General features: G+C 41.9%; 1 protein-coding gene across 8 annotated transcripts in view; it reads right to left on the reverse strand.

The window, feature by feature from the left end:
• Positions 1 to 19216, reverse strand: part of SESN1 (sestrin 1) — a 146809-nt gene that overhangs the window by 110689 nt on the left and 16904 nt on the right. The window contains exon 2 of one of the 8 annotated variants that reach the window (XM_037894599.2): positions 3549 to 3607. The exons of the other annotated variants lie outside the window; for them this stretch is intronic. The gene's annotated coding sequence lies outside the window, so the exon portion shown is untranslated. The remainder of the gene's footprint in view (positions 1 to 3548; positions 3608 to 19216) is intronic. 8 annotated transcript variants of the gene reach the window in all.

Below are 19216 nucleotides of genomic sequence, written 5' to 3' on the forward strand. Positions count from 1 at the left end.
TGGAAAGTTTGAGCAAAAATATTTCACCTGTTTGATAACAGAGTGTGATTATATTTTTTTAAATTGTGATAAAAACCCAACATACCTATCAACTCAGTAGGAGGTGAAACTTCAAGTTTGGAAGGTCCTTAGATTAGGGACATATCTTTCAATAGTCCAATGAAATTGACAGAAGTTTAAAAACCATATTCCATGCATGCACACTGGTTTCTGTTATGTTAAGTGAAGTGCCACTGTTCTATTGGGTCTGTGCAGATAGATGTAAGAACACTGAGGGGAACTGTATTGTTGAATGATTAGGCACATATAATGCAATCTTTAAGGATATGCATGGAAAGAGAATAAAATTTTGAACCCATCAAGGCAGGACTCCACAAAAGCCCTTGACTCACTGAGTGTAAACACTGTACAAGGCAAAGCATTCTAACGTGGTCTAGTGATGAGTTCCACATGATCAACTTTTGATCTATCAAAAACAAACAACGAGGAGTCCTTGTGGCACCTTAGACTAAAATTTATTTGGGCATAAACTTTTGTGGGCTAAAACCCACTTCATCAGATGCATGGAGTGAAAAATACAGTAAGCAGTATACATACTACAGCACATGAAGAGATGGGAGTTGCCTTACCAAGTGGGGGGGGGTCAGTGCTAATGAAGCCAATTCAATTAATATGGAAGTGACCTTTTCTCAACAGTTGACAAGAAGGTGTGAGTACCATTTTACTTCTACAAATTGTTGACTGTTAAAAGAATATTTATTTTGAATGGGGAAGCATTCAAAAAGGGAAAGTCAAAGTTAAGATTGTCCATGGGACCTATAACTCTTTCCCCTTGTAGTATGCATTATAATAGTTTTTATGTGATCACCTTATTCTTTCCCTAAGATTGCATCTGCATTCAGCTTGTAGGCTGGACAGTGAATGAGGCAAGAAAGAACCATAAACTGAACATCAATGACAAAAATCTGAATAGCCAACTCCTTCATAAGCACCATCCAAACAACATATTGAATGCAGAAAAAGTAATGTGATCATGTAGTTGAAGAGTATCTGAATGCACATGTGCACACACAAAGTAGCAGCAGAGCTGTGAGAGCAAATTTAACATTAGCACTCAGGAATTCTAATATAGAATGTTGTTCAAAACAAAAAGTTAAATTTTAATTGCAGCTGTATAGTGAATGAATCAAATAGCACCATGGAGGATTCCATGTAATTAAGAAACTTCGAGATCAGTTTGCTCAAACAAGTAAAAGACAAGCAGGGTTTTTTCTTACGTATATATCAATATGAATTATGAATATTTTTGCAACTGAAACTCAGCAAAAAAAATTTAAAAAAAAATCTAGTTTTATGTGAGCCAGAAAATAATCAAGTTCATGCTCCAATAGGTATATTGTGTCAGCCAAAAGGTGACTGTTTCATAAAGTTGGTGACGGGAAATTAGAATGGAAACAAACATGCAGCTCCCAAGCTATGGCTAGAGTTGAAATCCCATCACCCCTTCATATCTCCGGTGCATCTTGGATCACAGGCTCCCTCCTCATTTCCACCAAGTAGACTGAAATCTCATCCTTCTCTTACCGCACTCCCAAGATTAAAAGTTCAACCCCCTCTTCAGTTTCAAGTTTCAGACAAAAACCCAGATACATCTACATCTTAAGACTCTCAGGAGAAAATGTAATAAGATGGTATCACCAATAAGAGCAGTGGCTCAAACTTTTTTACTGGTGACCCCTTTCACATAGCAAGCCTCTGAGTGCAACCCCCCCTTATAGATTAAGCACACTTTTTTACACATTTAACACCACTATAAATGCTGGAGGCAAAGCGGGACTTGGGGTGGAGGCTGACAGCTTGCAACCCCCATATAATAACTTCATCACCCCCTGAGGGGTCCCAACCCCCAGTTTGAGAACCCCTGAATAAGAGATACTTTAAATGTGATATAAACCATATCACGATGCCATCATAAGAGGGGTATAGCAAAGTCAGTGAAAATACTATTCAACTGTAGCTATAAATAGCACAAAGAATAGCTGTTTAATTATGTTTACGTTGAGCTGTATTATAAAGCTAATGAAATTTGAAATTAATCAAATAAACCAGCAGTTTTCAAACTGTGGGTTGGGACCCCAACGTTGGTCACAACCCCATTTTAATGCCGTTGCCAGGGCCAGCGTTAGACTTGCTGGGGCCTGGGGCTGAAGCCGAAGCCTATGGACTTCAGCCAGGGGCAGCAGGACTCCAGCTCTGGCTCCATCCCCTTCCAGGGCCATGTAGTAATTTTTGTTGTAATAAGGTCGCGGTGCAATCAAGTTTGAGAACTGAAATAAACTGAAAGTAAAAAACAGACAAATGACAAGATATGAAGTCTCCCCCTCAAGTATACTACCTTAGCAGTCATTCCATCCTTCTGAAGTATTTTATTTTAGCATAAAGTTCTCCATCTCATACATATACTAGAAGTTGGCTACAAATAGTGTTTTAATTTTGCAACGCCATGAGTGCACATGGATAATACTTAAGACTCCAATCCTAGACACTTATGTGCTTATCGTTAGTACTGCGAGTATTCCCAAATCAATGGGTCTGCTCAAAGTTAAGCACATTTAAGTATTTACAGGATCAGGGAGTGACACTTTCTCAGCATGCCCAAAACTGCAGGTCACAATGTAACCCCCCTGCTTGAGTGAGAAAGATTTGCTGGTGCTAACCTGGATGGCAGCTCCCTGACACACTTCTCAGGATTCTGACAGCCCTTTTATTTTGTCTTGCAGGTAACACTTGGTGCACCCTAATTCTCAGCATTCCCCCAGAGTTACCAACCCTTGTCAATGGACACTCACAGGAAAATTACCAGATTCACAGTGTGTACATCAACTTGTTTGATCCAAATAAGCATTCACACTCTGCTTAATCTACTTATGATAAAACAGAAGTTTATTAAAAAAAAAAGAGAGAGAGATTTAAATCAGTGGTTCTCAAACTTTTGTACTGGTGATCCCTTTCACATAGCAAGCCTCTGAGTGCGACCCCCCCCCCCCTTATAAATTAAGCACACTGTTTTATACATTTAACACCATTATAAATGCTGGAGGCAAAGCGAGGATTGGGATGGAGGCTGACAGCTCACGACCCCCAATTTAATAACCTTGCGACCCCCAAGGGGTCCCAACCCCCAGTTTGAGAACCCCCGACATAAATGATACTGAGTAAGGATAATGGAAAAGATATGGTTAAAAATAAAAATAGAAGTATTCCACACTAAGAAACTAAACCAAACTTTAACAAGCTAAAATCTGTCTCAGACAAGATTCCACCTAAAGCAACCTCACAGCATCATCAATTTTCAGGGATACAAAAAGCTCTTTTTGCTGCCTCAGTGACGAACAAAGTGTGTTTGTCTCTTTTTTTTTTTTTTTTTAAACTAGAAAGACCAGAAATAAGACAACCCCTGCCCTCCCCACCCCAGTTTCAGTTTCCAATGTCTCCCCATGCTGATTTCACATTTCCCTCAGCCCCCCAGACTTTTTCTGTTGACTTACATGCGATTGCAGCTCCCATTGGTTTTGGCATCTACAATGCTTGATTTTACATCGGAAACCTAAGCAGAAAGGTAAATTAACATTCAATTGTCTGGGAGACTCTTGTTTATCAACTGGGCCTCGTTACATAATTTAAGCAAACAAACTACTTGACCACCACCAGTACCTATACCTCACAATGCTTACGATGACCAACAGGATGTAAGCTTTAATTTGATACCTCACATAATTTTTTTAACATTGGCTTTAGCTATAGAGAATGTTAACTAATATATAGGTTGAAAATAGAGTGTCTGTACATCTGGGTATGGTGCTTAGATTATCCACAAATACAAAGTTTGTTTTTAAAAGTCATATGATAGAGTACATAATCAGCAATAACCCAAATTTAGGTGAATAGATTTAACAATACAGTTTAGATATTAGAATCCGAATACTCGGGTACATCACTCATGAGAACTTGTATGGCGATTTGTTTGTGGAAAGAAATATATCAATGAGTGAAGTCTGTCCCTCAGTAATTGAGATTTAGGTAGGTTGTCCATGTATACTGAAGTATACATGGAATGAACTATACATGATGTAACTGAAATACAACCCATGAGGAAAGATTTCAGTTACTTTCTTGACTGCGCTTCTCATCAGCGCTCCAGCTCACCCCTCCTGGTACTGTCAATATCCGGTGATGTGTTCTATGTAGACATCCTTCGACCACCTGATGGTGCGGCAACTCATGGTGTCGGACATCAGCCAAGCGTAACGTTGACTGATTCTGCACTCGCTCGTTACTGGGGTCCCATGCGCCCAAGGCTCCGACGATCAACGTGCGTGTCTGGACCTGGTAACCCTTAGCTCTCAAGGTTTCGGCCTGTAACTTGCTGATACAGTCATGAACCACCAATGGGCCTCTGACACATGGGGGCCTAAATTAGTTTGTACTTTTGTGTTTGAAATGAACTGCTTAGTGTTTTATTTACCATTTACAGTTCTTAGCAGTACTTTGGCCACTGTTTACTGACAGTAATATTTTTGTAACTACAGTCTGGTAATTGTTAGAGAACAAATGCTTAATGCACAACACTGAACACCAAATAAGTTCTACCTTCACAATTCAGAGCAATCATACCAGTTCTGTTTAGTTCAAAGTGACAAACTTAAGCACCAAAAACTCTCTTTAGTACAGTGTTCTCAATCTAGAATAAAGAGCTCCTAATTAAACAGATACACATATGGTTTGTTTACATTATGGTGGGGGGGAAGGGGGAGAGAGAAGAGGGCCACAAACTCCAGATGAGGGAGAAAGGAATGAGTACAGGAGTATTTGCACTCATACCACAGAAGCAATGCAAAATTTTGTTTGATCACAGTTTAAGAGAATAGTTTATGTTTTAAAAAGCACCCACAGAAATTAGAGTTTACACAGGCTATCTAAAAACTATAGTCTGTTCTGGTTTTCTGAAACAAACTAAAAATAAGCTTATAAAATCTGTCAATTTTTTTTTAGTAAACACTATGATTACCAAGGTGACTCTCAAAGAATATCTTAAATGTGTACATCTTAGCTAATTTATTAGCTTAAAGTATTCTAGCAGGTGCAGACCAACTCATTGCTGCATACCTTGTTAATCTAGAAACTGTTTTCCTACTCAGGCTGAGCAAAGTTCACTACAATGCAGAGGACCTACTGATGGACTTCTATACCACTTAAACCCAGACCCTGCACTGAAGTGAATTTCACCTGATAGGCCAGCTCAGGTCAGAGCAATAGCCCAATTAACTTGTCCATGAATATCAAAAGAATGTTAAAAGAAAAGGAGGACTTGTGGCACCTTAGAGACTAACCAATTTATTTGAGCATGAGCTTTCGTGAGCTACAGCTCACTTCATCGGATGTTAAGAATGTTAAGTGTACTAATTCACTCAAGTGTTAATTTAGTTCAAAGGAAGTGTGAATGACATTGTCTTCACTTTTTTGTAACCTGTTGATTGCTATCTATTCACATTATGTATACCCCTGTACTTAATTAACCCTGGATCAAAAGGATGTGTTAGTATTAAGATGAGAATTTACTTGGTGTAAACTTCATGAAAACTAATGAAGGATTGTTGTATACTGTTACATTACAATTTACATAGTATATATCCCAGTAATTATGTTTACCCATAAAACGCAACTGGAGCCTTGGAAATGTAAATCAAGAAGAAGAAATTACTAACTTGAAGGCAAGGGCCATTGAGTTCATAATGAAAATTCACAAACTCAATCTGCATTCCTCACACACAGCAAACAAAGGAAAACCCACATGGGTGAGTACGCTGTTCAGATTATCTTCTTCGAGCAGGATCTATAAATACTGGTTTATGGGAATGATCCTGCATCTCTGAACTGTTTTGGATTCTAAACAAGGTAGAATACCAAACAAGTGGACAGAGATCCCCAGAATTACTCTGGGTAACCCTGAGGAACTTTTGGAAATCTAGCAGATTTCTACAACTCTTAATATTTGAGACTTACAAACTTTGTCACATGTGAATGTATTTTACCTGTTTTAACCTCACAACTCTCATTTCATTTCTAAGCTAATAAACCTTGTTTAGTAGATAAATTTGCTGCCAGCATTGTCTTTGGTGTGAGATTGAGAGTATCCACTGACCTAGGGTAACTAAGTGGTCCTGGGGTTTGGGAGTAACCTAATGTAATTTTATATTTGGTATAAGGGGCCTTTATTACAAAGTCCAGTTTGTCTGGGTGGCAAATGGGCTGGAGAGCCTAAGGAGTTCACATTTGTACCTGGCTTGGTACAATTAATTATAAAATATACTACCAGTTTGGGGTGTCTGCCCTGTTTTCTGACAGTCTGACCTGAGACTGGCACTCTCAGTTGTGAGCTACTCCAGACAGTGAGGCACACCCACTTTAATTCTTGTACATGTCGCAACTAATTATTCACATAGACAAATACTGGATATTCTGCCTCTCACTCAAACTGTCATGCACAAGTTTCTTTGCAGCAGAAGTCAGTTAATTTTCCTGAAGAACTGAGAGGTGTACTGAAGCAATTTCCTGGAGCTCAGTCATTTGCTTGAACACTGACTGTCCTACAAGTGAACAGTTTTTCTTCTCTGGCAGTCAACTCGTGGACTGGCCTTTCCAATCAGAGAGCATGCTCTGAAAAAACTGTCTTCCTAATAAAGTGGTCTCCAATTAATGTCCCGTTCTTTGTGTCCAGTTTCACAACAACAAAACTCTAAACTAGAGAGTTTTCACTAGGCATTTGTTGGAACTTCACAAGGACAATGGCTTGAAGGGCTCTAAGCAGGGAGGAATGGATTTGTTTGTCTCACTTTTCCTTCTGATCAGTGCAAATCTAGACTAGAATCAGTGTTCCCTCTAATTTTCCCCACACATGTGCGGAATAGATTTTGTTATGTGCCCCAATATGGAGGTGTTGTGTGACACATCACCTTCATATTGGTGCACATAACAGAATTAATGTGGTGGAGGTGGGGCCGAGGGGTTCAGAATGTGGGAGAGGGCTCAGGGTTGGGGTGCAGGGGTTAAGGGCTCCGGCTGGGGCTGTAGGTTCTGGGGTGGAGCCAGGGATGAGGCATTTGGGGTGCAGGAGGGTGCTCCGTGGCTACGGCAGGGAGAGAGGATCTCTCCCCCCTCCCCACAGCAGCTCCAGGGCTGGGGCTACGGGATAGGTGGCCCTCCCCCGGCCGTGGCAGGTCTGAGCCGGAGGAGGGACACCCCGGCCATGGCAGGTCCGGGCTAGGGGAGGGGTGCCCCTCTCCCGGCCAGGGCAGGTCCCCGCTAGGAAAGTTCCCTGAGCGCCTGCGCAGCACTAAATAGGCTTAAACATTCAGCTGGCAAAATACATTCAGCGGGAAGTTCAATGAAGAATTTTTTCCAGCATGATGTTTGATACTCAGACTCAGGATCACAGAGAGACAGACCCACAAACAGGGGAAGGACATGCAGCTGAGAACATCCTACTGCTAACTACCGAAATCCAAAAGGAAGTGAAGAAAACAATTATGGTTTCCAGTCAGTCTGCAGTATGTATGATTTAAAATGATCATATAATTTAGAAAGTCCTGCTACAAAGCACAATGCTTGTATCATAGTATGGATTTTTAAACAAACAAAAACAGTTAAGTTATAAAGTATTAAAATAGATGTATAGGGCAGTGGATCTCAACCTTTCCAGACTACTGCACCTCTTTCAGGAGCCTGATTTGTCTTGCGTACCCCAGGTTTCACCTCACTTAAAAACTACTTGCTTACAAAAAATCAATCAGACCAAAAAAAGTGTCCCAGCACTCTACTACTTTAAAATTACTTCCTTTCTTATTTTTACCATATAATTATAAAATAAATCAATTGGACTATAAATATTGTACTTACATTTCAGTATATAGTATATAGAGCAGTATAAACAAGTCTATATGAAATTTTAATTTGTACTGATTTTGCTAGTGCTTTTTGTGTAGCCTGTTGTAAAAGTAGGTAAATATCTAGATGAGTTGATGTACTGCCCCGGAAGACCTCTGCGTACCCCTTGGGGTACAAATACACTTGGTTGAGAACCACTGACATAGCGGATCAAAAACCTATTTTAAGAACAGAGCATCAGCCCAGCTTGTTAGTGGATAACACCCAGACTCCGGCACACAACACTGAAATTTACACTTCGGATCCACAAGAGACAGGACTGGAGACAGTGTGTGTTCAGTCTCCAAATGGAGCTGGACTTTAGTAAAATAAACTGTTCCAAGAGGAAAAAGACATGGCATTTTGATGACTGGTCCTGTGGTCCTTGCAGGCCAAGGTCAGGGCCCAAACTTCTGCACCCTCTTTTCCCCTCATCGGTGGAAGCAAGGGGATAGGACTCCGAGTAAGTTACGTCCAGAGCAGTAGACTCAGGAGAACCTACCCTGAATTATAGGATATAAGAATGGGTGACCGGCAGGTAGCACCCCTCCCCTCTATTTAAGTTTAATAAGAGTTTTGGCCTGCTGCTTTTCTTGTGTCTGTCCTCATTTTGCGCCTCAATTAACTATGCTACTTTTTTCAACCTAACACTGTAGAGCAATGATGGTATCACCAGGTGGGTGTGTATTGTAGTTTTAAGAACGTTTGATAGAGATCCTGTATGTGTTTGTCTGTCTGCGGGATTGGAGCAAATGTGGTTGTATCTTAGAGCTTGGCTGTAGACAATGGATCGTGTGATGTGGTCTGGATGAAAGCTGGAAGCATGCGGTCAGTAGGTTTCTGGAATAGGGTGGCGTTTATGTGACCATCGCAACTCTGACCCCATATTCTACAGGCCATTACCCTCTGATCCCACTGAGGGTTAGCAAAAGAAGAAACCAACTAAAACCTCTCCAGCGCATCAAGAATCCATCAAGGATCTGTCAAGCATTCTTAAAACTACAATACCCACCTGGGGAAGTGAAGAAACAGATTGACAGAGCCAGAAGGGTACCCAGAAGTCACCTACTATAGGACAGGCCCAAGAAAGTAACTGAACGCCACTAGCCATCACCTACAGCCCCCAACTAAAACCTCTCCAGCGCATCAAGGATCTACAACCTATCCTGAAAGACAATCCCTCTCTCTCAGACTTTGGGAGACAGGCCAGTCCTCGCTTACAGACAGCCTCCCAACCTGAAGCAAATACTCAACAGCAACTACACACCACACAACAAAAAACACTAACCCAGGAACCAAACCCTGCAACAAACCTTGTTTTCATCTCTGTCCACATCTATTCAAGGGACACCATCAAAGGACCTAACCACATCAGCCACACCATCAGGGGCTCGTTCACCCCAGTGTGACATATGCCATCATGTGCCAGCAATGCCTCTCTGCCATGTACATTGGCCAAACTCGACAGTCTCTATGCAAAAGAATATATGGACACAAATCAGACATCAAGAATGTAACATTCAAAAACCAGTAGGAGAACACTTCAATCTCCCTGGACACTCAGACTTAAAAGTGGCAATGCTTCAACAAAAAAAACTTTAAAAAAAACAGACTTTGACGAGAAACTGCAGAAATGGAATTAACTTGCAAACTGGACACCATCAAATTAGGCCTGAATAAAGATTGGGAATGGATGGGTCACTACAAAAAGTAAATTTTCCCTCTACTGAAACTCACACCTTCTTGTCAACTGTTGGAAATGGGTGACGTCCACCTTGATTGCATTGGCCTCGTTAGCACTAACCCCCCATTTGGTAAGGCAACTCCCATCTTTTCATGTGCTGTATTTTTCACTCCATGCATCTGATGAAGTGGGTTTTAGCCCATGAAAGCTTATGCCCAAATAAATGTGTTAGTCTTTAAGGTGCCACAAGGACTCATTGTTGTTTTTGCTGATATAGACTAACACGGCTACCACTCTGAAACCTTCTTTAGCTGTGAACAAACTTACTGGAACACATGTAATATAACACCATTTTTTTTTTTTTTTTTTTAAAGTTTAGGACATTTAGCATGTACAGGAAAAAATATTCTGACCTCCTCCACTATTTTGCTATCCCACAGTGGTCATCTCTGAGCTATGAAACCAGAATCAGTATTCTTCCAGTAGACTTATTTCAGAGGGATGGAGGCAACCCTAATAGACTGAAAAAGCCGGGGGCTAAAAGAAAAAGACTACTGCAAGTTTCTTTGATATTTGTTTGGCAGTTTTGTGAAAAGTTGATTTAATTTTCCATCTATTTTTGGTCCATCATTCATGAAGATGTACCTTTTTATATTTAAACTGGGAGTCTGTGGATTTGTATTTAATACTTTGTATATGATGAGTGATTGACTGTGCCTCTTTGAAAGGGAAAGGGTGATGCAAATGATCCAAACACCTACTGGTGTTAAGTTCACCTCTCAAGGACTTTTACAGAGTTTTGGAGGCAAGGTTTTTTGTTGAGCTACTCCATTTTAGAACTAAGATGTTAAAGGTGAACACTGACTTGTTAGCTAAATACTGATTTACTGATAGGGGTTCAGATCTTAATACTACACAGGTTAAAGCAGCATTTTAGCAAAAAGTTAGGAATCAGAATGGCAAAAATGACCTTTACTCTTTTTATTTGAGGCCTGGTATACACTGAAAAGTAGCATCAGCATAGCTGTGTCTGTCAGGGATGTCAAAAAAAACCTACACCCCAACAGACATAACTACGCTGACAATCCCCATGTAGACAGTTATATCAACAGAAGAGAGCTCAACACATCAATACAGCTACCTTCAGGCTGGTCTACACTAAAAAATTACATCTGCATAGCTACATCCCTAAGACGTAGCAATGCTGATCTAATGCCCTCTTGTGTAGGCAGTACTAAATCAATGGAATAATTCTTTTCTCAACCTATCCACGGTCTCTCTGGGAGATGAACTAGCTACAGCAAATAGGAGAACCCCTGCCATCAGTGTAGGAAGTGTCTACACGGAAGTGCTACTGCAGCTATGCCACTGTAGCAGGTTAAGTGTAGATATAGCCTTTATTTGGGGAGTTTATTGTCCTACACCTACAGAACACCTCCTTCTGTCTGCATAGTCTACATCTACACTACATGGCTATGCCAATATAGTCTCTGTAGTGTAGACACCTGGATGCAGTCATTCCCGATACTGAAGATTCAGGGTTTGAGCATTTCAAATAGGATGATGAATACAGTCTCTGTATAAATTAATTCTGTTTGAGATTATGAACTCTGTTTAAGCCCTTATGATTATCTGTATTGTGTTCTTTCCCTCATACTTCTTGTGCTAAGGAGACAGGTGAAATGACACCCTGATGTCTTTGAATGAGACAGTAGTTAAGGGCTATCAGCCAATAAGGGCTGTTATGAAGGGGACAGTGATCAATTGTTTTCTAGGTCCACTGAAGGTAGGACAAGAAATAATGGGCTTAAACTCAAGTTAGATAGTAGGAAAACCTTTTAACTATAAGGGTAGTTAAACTCTGGAATAGGCTTCCAATAGCTTGTGGAATCCCCATCACTGGAAGTTTTAAGAACAGGTTGGACAAACACCTGTCAGGAATGATCTAGGTTTACTTGGTCCTGCAACAGCACAGGGGGCTGGACTTGATGACCTTTCAATGTCCCTTCCAGCTCTGCATTTCTATGATTCTGTGAAATAGGACATGCTCAAACAGAACAATGGGATGGCTGACACCTAGGAAAACCAGTTCTATCCAGATTTCTAGAGGAGAAGAAACAGAACTTCCCCAGAAGAACAGAGACTGGAGGTTTGACACAGACCTCTAAAAGCACAAAATGCTGAGAAGCTGGAGAGGGACTCAGAGAAACACAAAGGAGCAGAAAGAAAAGGAGTACTTGTGGCACCTTAGAGACTAACCAATTTATCTGAGCATAAGCTTTCGTGAGCTACAGCTCACTTCATCAGACGCAGCTGTAGCTCACGAAAGCTCATGCTCAAATAAATTGGTTAGTCTCTAAGGTGCCACAAGTACTCTTTTTCTTTTTGCGAATACAGACTAACACGGCTGTTACTCTGAAACAAAGGAGCAGGTTACTGGATTGACGGGGAATCTTTTTAACTGCCAGACCACAGGACTCTGACTGCAAGAGTCAGACTGACTCCATGTTCCCAAGAAGAAATCACATGTATGATGGAGAGAGAAAGGGAAGGATTCCGGACTCCTTAGAAAACTGATTTAATCCCAAAGAACACTCTAGAGTGGTGAGACAACTGAGGTAGGGAACTGCATTCAGGCATTTCTTATTTTGCTCTAGTGCTGCCTAAAGCTAAGACTGATTGTGTTAGAAATCCTATGCAAAATCTATTTGCTTCAGGTATGAGGGGTAAGCTTTGAAGGGGTAAGCTTCAAACCAGAGTGCCCACAAGGTTGGAGCTCTGGTGTAATAAAGCTAGTGGAGAGCCTGAGGGAGCCAGCACTAATCTCAGAGCCTAAAAAGTGAAGTTTCAGCTCTCCAGCTGGGGAGGCTAAACAGACGATCTGTACCTGTAGGCACACTCTGAGATGCTAAATCAGAGGCAGTGCCTGGACTCTACTCAGGCTCAGCAAGCCAGAAGTACACAGGTCCAGTGCTGTGATCCAAACAGCCATCCAAGTCAGCATCCTGCAGAGAAAACATGACCAGAGCTCTGTATTTTTGAGTCTACAGACCTCTTAAACATTAGCTCATAAAGGTCTACATTTTATCTCGAAGCTCAGATAACACTTATAAATTAGGATTTTTTTTAATTAAGTCTACTAATCCACTTTGTCTGCAGTTGAGCTGGGTAGCTGAACAATCAGATCAGTAACAGATGAGAAAAGGTTTATGCTTCCTGTTCTCAGATGTTTTTGTACAGCTAAACAAAAACAAAACCACCAGCAGATGCTTGCTCCCTCCTCCACTTTTTGGATACAAAAGGTCCCAACTATGAGAAGCTCTAGACTGATCAAAATTGCAGAAGAACAGTTTTCTAGCTCTAGCTACCCTTCATGCTCATCAGAACTACTAATCAAAACAAAACAGGATAGTTAGCAATGGCCACTTCATAGAAAAATATGCTAGGATGCTGGCACAGAAAATTTTGGAAGGATTTCCCACAGAAGAAGTATTACAACAGGTCCTACGGTTTAATTTACAATGTTTTGTAAAGAGTGTATGGAATTTCTTTGAATAAAGGCAAGCATATCTTTGTACCATTCAGTCATCCTAATGATGAAATCAATTCTACATTAGAATAACTTGACAAGAGAAGCTGCTAGAGCAGTATCAGACAGGTAGCCGTGTTAGTCTGGATCTGTAAAAGCAGCAGAGTCCTGTGGCACTGTTGTACCAATAAATTAAAAACCAGCAGGATCTTATTAAAGGGGAAAAGGCAAAATACCACATTTATTGTGAATACAGAAAGAATCCTAGTAAGCAGTTAGTTATACCTATAACATTCCATTCAATCTCATTTATTCACACATTCATTCATTCACACACACACACAGGTTCTGCAAGGTTATCATCATAGTTACCAGCCTTAGAGTTGCTCATGCCAAGCCACTGGCCAGGTCGCCTGGACATGAGGAGGGAGCAAGGCCTTGTCAGATGCTCATCTGATGCTCCTGGAAGTTGGTTTGCAGAATCAGACCCCCAAAGTTCTCACTTTTTAGAGTCTATTTTTATAGGAATTTCTTCCTATGCCAGTCTATGGGAATTGCTTCATCATGCTGTTGCTGAATCAATCAGCAGATAGCACATTCCTGACGGCTCCGTGCTGCTAGATGTTATCTTGTTCTTTGGTTCTCCCATTCTTGAGGCTGTTGGGTGGATTCCAGTCTGCCCTCCGGGGGTCCTCTGGTTATTTCCACTTGACGCCTTTTTCAGCCGATGGACACTGCATTCTTAGGCTGGCACCTCCCTGATCATTCAGTTATTATCCACACCAAGCATCCATCCACATACATCCTCTAGCTCTATTTTAATCACAATTGTTAATACAACAAAAGGGCGGGGAGTCTCTGGGTGCTGTTTCTGTTGTTACAGAGTATTGCTTTGAGTCTCTCTCTCTGTGAATTGCTTTGAGAACAGACTCAGTCTTAGAATGTACTAACGCCATTAGCAGCTTGCAAGTTTCACACATAGAGGGAGAGAAACAGTACCAAAAACCAAGAGACCTCTTAATTAGTAATACCCTGGAATTTAAACTATGGGGAATCAAACTCATTTGTGATTTTAATACAGAACTTCTTTAATATGATCCAACATAATCCCCCTTTTGACACTAAGATTTATAATCGTCAGTGTCACTTTCTATGTAGCCTATTCAAAAGAAGGTACTGTGAGGCAATTTGAGTTTGTGATTCCAATTCATCCCACATACATGATCCTAGTGATGTATCTTTACTACAAGGTTCTGGGGCAACAGGCAAGGTGAGGCACACCCACTTTTGAGGAGTCCATTCGGTACAACCTCTAGTGTCCAATAGCTTCCCTCCCTCCCCAGCCCACTGGCTCGAGGTCCAGGGTAGCCAGAAGGATCCCATGTGTAATATGGGGAGTGGGTTAACCTTCAATACCTTTGCCTCCAGGGACTGTTGGTGTGCAATTTTGACAAAAATTTCTCCCATTAACAAGTCTGGTTTTACAATACTGGAAACTTATTGCATCCATTCATGTAAGTGTCAAACAATGATCTCTTTCTTTGTTTTAACAAATGCATCAAACCCTTAATATTTCCCAATATGACCCAGAACATTTCGTGTTCCAAAGTAGCTAGTGCAAGTATCTGCATTTCAGTGCATCCCATAGCTATGGCTGTGTAGTTTCCAATTTTTTTTTTTTTTTTTAAATGCATAAGCCATTTGGTAGTATTAAGCCATTACCAAAGATTCAATCGGCCTTTTAGGTTACCCAGACCAATTTGGACCAAGTCTACATTGGCATGTACTTGTTTTTGTATCAGGCTGTCCTGCAGCTGGGACAGAGAGCTTAATTTATTTTTAATTACCTGCAGGTCTTTAAAAAAAAAAATACTAAACACACAACAGTGCTAGCAACAAGACAAGACAAAACATAGAACACAAAACACAATTTCTATTGTGACAGTAGATTCATGGTATTGGGTTGCTCTTCAGCTGGCATCAGCTTTTCCTGATTTTCTGAAAGACAAAAAGAACATGATTCTGCCCCTTTTGGGGTGGCAGATTATTGCTTAAAATATTTCTTTTACAAATACCCTTGCTGATTGCAGGCAAAACAGAGGAATTGCCCCCACATTTTCCTGTTTTTGTTCTATAGGCAGGCCAGGTTTCAATGGCTTTTATCTTTTAAGGGTTATGGGGAAATTATCCCACTGTTTAGTCATTAAATCCCTGAGGTGGGGTACCTCAGTTTTCCTTCTTATACAGCAGACCAAGTTTATAATGTTTTTCCTGCTGTGTTAAGCTTTAAGTTTATTTACAGGTAATAGCTGAGAAGCATCATTACCATATGACCTTAAAAGATTTTTCCAAAAATCATACACACTATACACTGCTACAGGGGTACTTATTATCATTAAAATTTATTTAAATTATCTTGTTATCCCATGCCTTTTATTTAGACAATTTGTTTGCTGACCAGGTGTGCCCTTTATCTGCAGCTCCTTTGTGCTACTAGTTCTTTCCTTCCTTTATCATTTAGGTAATTTGCATTTTCACAGACACTTCCTGCTTTTGGATTTAAAGCCATCAGCAGCTCAGAGACTATCTTAAAAGGGACACAATCAACTTTCACCAGAGTTTTGATTACTTTTAACTTCTGCTTCCAAAACACACAGCAATCTGAAAAAGAAAACCCAACCTATTATGGCTCCCTAATAGCATTTTAATTAAGTAGCATGGTATGTTTGCATTTCTTTTGCCCCTTCTACAATATACCCTGCACATGTTCTGGGGCAAATGCACATTCCTTCCATAGTTTAACTTCTATAACATTATTCATATCAATTTTTACATAAGGTGTCACTATTTTTTTTTTTTTTTTTTTGCTTACAGAGTTTTCATGTACCTTTATCAAAGTGACAGTCTGATTACTCAGAGCCATTTTAAGACTCAGTGTTTCTAACATTGCTTCTTTTTGTTTTGTGCACCTCACCCCTGCTGTTGCTTCAGAGGGGCACTGTCTTTTTTAATTTTTTTTTCTACAGCTCTCATCTGCTGTTTTGTTACAAAACCAAACGAAAACCAAACAAACAAAAAAAAAAACCAGAATTTTTTTTTTCTGATTTTGACTGCCCTGCTGCAGCCACAACTTAAAAACATTTTAAATTTTGTAAAGCATTGAATTACCTTTTAAGGGTTAAATGCCAAATCCCAAAGCCAAACAACACTAATTACCTATGCCTAGCAAAAAGGTATGTCAGTTTTGCAACTTTGAATTAAAGAGTCAAATGGATTTTTAGTGGCATTATTTAAAACAAAAACAAAACCAATTGGTCCTTAGAACTTTACATATTTACACACACACAGATAGATACATACACATTTTCTTTTCCTTAACATCCCTTCCACACTGCTCTGGTTTTTTTTGTTTTTTTGTTTTTTTTCCCCAATTTGTGCCTTTTCCTCTTTATGTAAAGACAAGCAGAGGGAAGAATCCTTACATGCCTCCCACAACCACCACACTGCTGCTGCATCTCTTTTGGCAGCACTAGAAGGTTTGTATATGAGGATATACTGAGCCAATCTATCCTCCAGGTCCGAAATAGTGCAGACATCAGCTAGGGCTTGTTTAGTCCAAGGACTGTGCCCAAATTTTTGAAGGATGTTTAAAAGGTGTAATTTCTTTAACAAAAGATGAGGTTGGAGTTCCTTCTGACTCCATTCCTCCCTCTGGTAATGGCTTACCCTATTTTCTTTTAGCATCTTAACATGGATATTTCAATCTCTTTGTCACTCCTGGTATTACTTAGCAAGTGACACAGCCTAGATTCTGAAATCATAGCTTAATCTATGCGTTTTTCCCCTTCCCGGAGGCCAGCAGGTCCCCTGCTACCTTCCCGGAGGCCAGCAGGTCCCCTGCTACCTTCCCGGAGGCCAGCAGGTCCCCTGCTACCTTCCCGGAGGCCAGCAGGTCCCCTGCTACCTTCCCGGAGGCCAGCAGGTCCCCTGCTACCTTCCCGGAGGCCAGCAGGTCCCCTGCTACCTTCCCGGAGGCCAGCAGGTCCCCTGCTACCTTCCCGGAGGCCAGCAGGTCCCCTGCTACCTTCCCGGAGGCCAGCAGGTCCCCTGCTACCTTCCCGGAGGCCAGCAGGTCCCCTGCTACCTTCCCGGAGGCCAGCAGGTCCCCTGCTACCTTCCCGGAGGCCAGCAGGTCCCCTGCTACCTTCCCGGAGGCCAGCAGGTCCCCTGCTACCTTCCCGGAGGCCAGCAGGTCCCCTGCTACCTTCCCGGAGGCCAGCAGGTCCCCTGCTACCTTCCCGGAGGCCAGCAGGTCCCCTGCTACCTTCCCGGAGGCCAGCAGGTCCCCTGCTACCTTCCCGGAGGCCAGCAGGTCCCCTGCTACCTTCCCGGAGGCCAGCAGGTCCCCTGCTACCTTCCCGGAGGCCAGCAGGTCCCCTGCTACCTTCCCGGAGGCCAGCAGGTCCCCTGCTACCTTCCCGGAGGCCAGCAGGTCCCCTGCTACCTTCCCGGAGGCCAGCAGGTCCCCTGCTACCTTCCCGGAGGCCAGCAGGTCCCCTGCTACCTTCCCGGAGGCCAGCAGGTCCCCTGCTACCTTCCCGGAGGCCAGCAGGTCCCCTGCTACCTTCCCGGAGGCCAGCAGGTCCCCTGCTACCTTCCCGGAGGCCAGCAGGTCCCCTGCTACCTTCCCGGAGGCCAGCAGGTCCGGTTAACCTAATAGAAATGCCTAGCTCAATAGAGCTGGCTGTGTGCACACCAATATTTACAATAACTGAGGTTTTTTACCAATATTCCCCCTTTCGCAATTCTCCACCAAAATGTTGTACCAATCAATTGAAAACCAGCAGGATCTTATTAAAGGGGAAAAGGCAAAATACCACATTTATTGTGAATACAGAAAGAATCCTAGTAAGCAGTTAGTTATACCTATAACATTCCATTCAATCTCATTTATTCACACATTCATTCATTCACACACACACACACAGGTTCTGCAAGGTTATCATCATAGTTACCAGCCTTAGAGTTGCTCATGCCAAGCCACTGGCCAGGTCGCCTGGACATGAGGAGGGAGCAAGGCCTTGTCAGATGCTCATCTGATGCTCCTGGAAGTTGGTTTGCAGAATCAGACCCCCAAAGTTCTCACTTTTTAGAGTCTATTTTTATAGGAATTTCTTCCTATGCCAGTCTATGGGAATTGCTTCATCATGCTGTTGCTGAATCAATCAGCAGATAGCACATTCCTGACGGCTCCGTGCTGCTAGATGTTATCTTGTTCTTTGGTTCTCCCATTCTTGAGGCTGTTGGGTGGATTCCAGTCTGCCCTCCGGGGGTCCTCTGGTTATTTCCACTTGACGCCTTCTTCAGCCGATGGACACTGCATTCTTAGGCTGGCACCTCCCTGATCATTCAGTTATTATCCACACCAAGCATCCATCCACATACATCCTCTAGCTCTATTTTAATCACAATTGTTAATACAACAAAAGGGCGGGGAGTCTCTGGGTGCTGTTTCTGTTGTTACAGAGTATTGCTTTGAGTCTCTCTCTCTGTGAATTGCTTTGAGACTCTGTCTTAGAATGTACTAACGCCATTAGCGGCTTGCAAGTTTCACACAGAGGGAGAGAAACAGTACCAAAAACCAAGAGACCTCTTAATTAGTAATACCCTGGAATTTAAACTATGGGGAATCAAACTCATTTGTGATTTTAATACAGAACTTCTTTAATATGATCCAACAGCACCTTATAGACTAACAGACGTATTGGAGCATAAGCTTTCATGGGTGAATACCCAATTCAGTGGTATTCACCCACAAAAGCTTATGCTCCAATACGTCTGTTAGTCTATAACAGGGGTTGGCAACATATGGCATGCGTGCCAAAGACAGCATGCGAGCCGATTTTTAATGGCACACTGCTGCCTGCCAAGTGCCAGCCACCGGCCCCGCTCAGCCTGCTGCCGAACCCACACTGGGACCGCGGCAGGCAGTAATCTGCCATTAACCTGCCCGCCTGGCC

The sequence above is a fragment of the Chelonia mydas genome, chromosome 3 (genome assembly GCF_015237465.2).
Source record: "Chelonia mydas isolate rCheMyd1 chromosome 3, rCheMyd1.pri.v2, whole genome shotgun sequence".
NCBI classification, from domain to species: Eukaryota; Metazoa; Chordata; order Testudines; family Cheloniidae; genus Chelonia; species Chelonia mydas.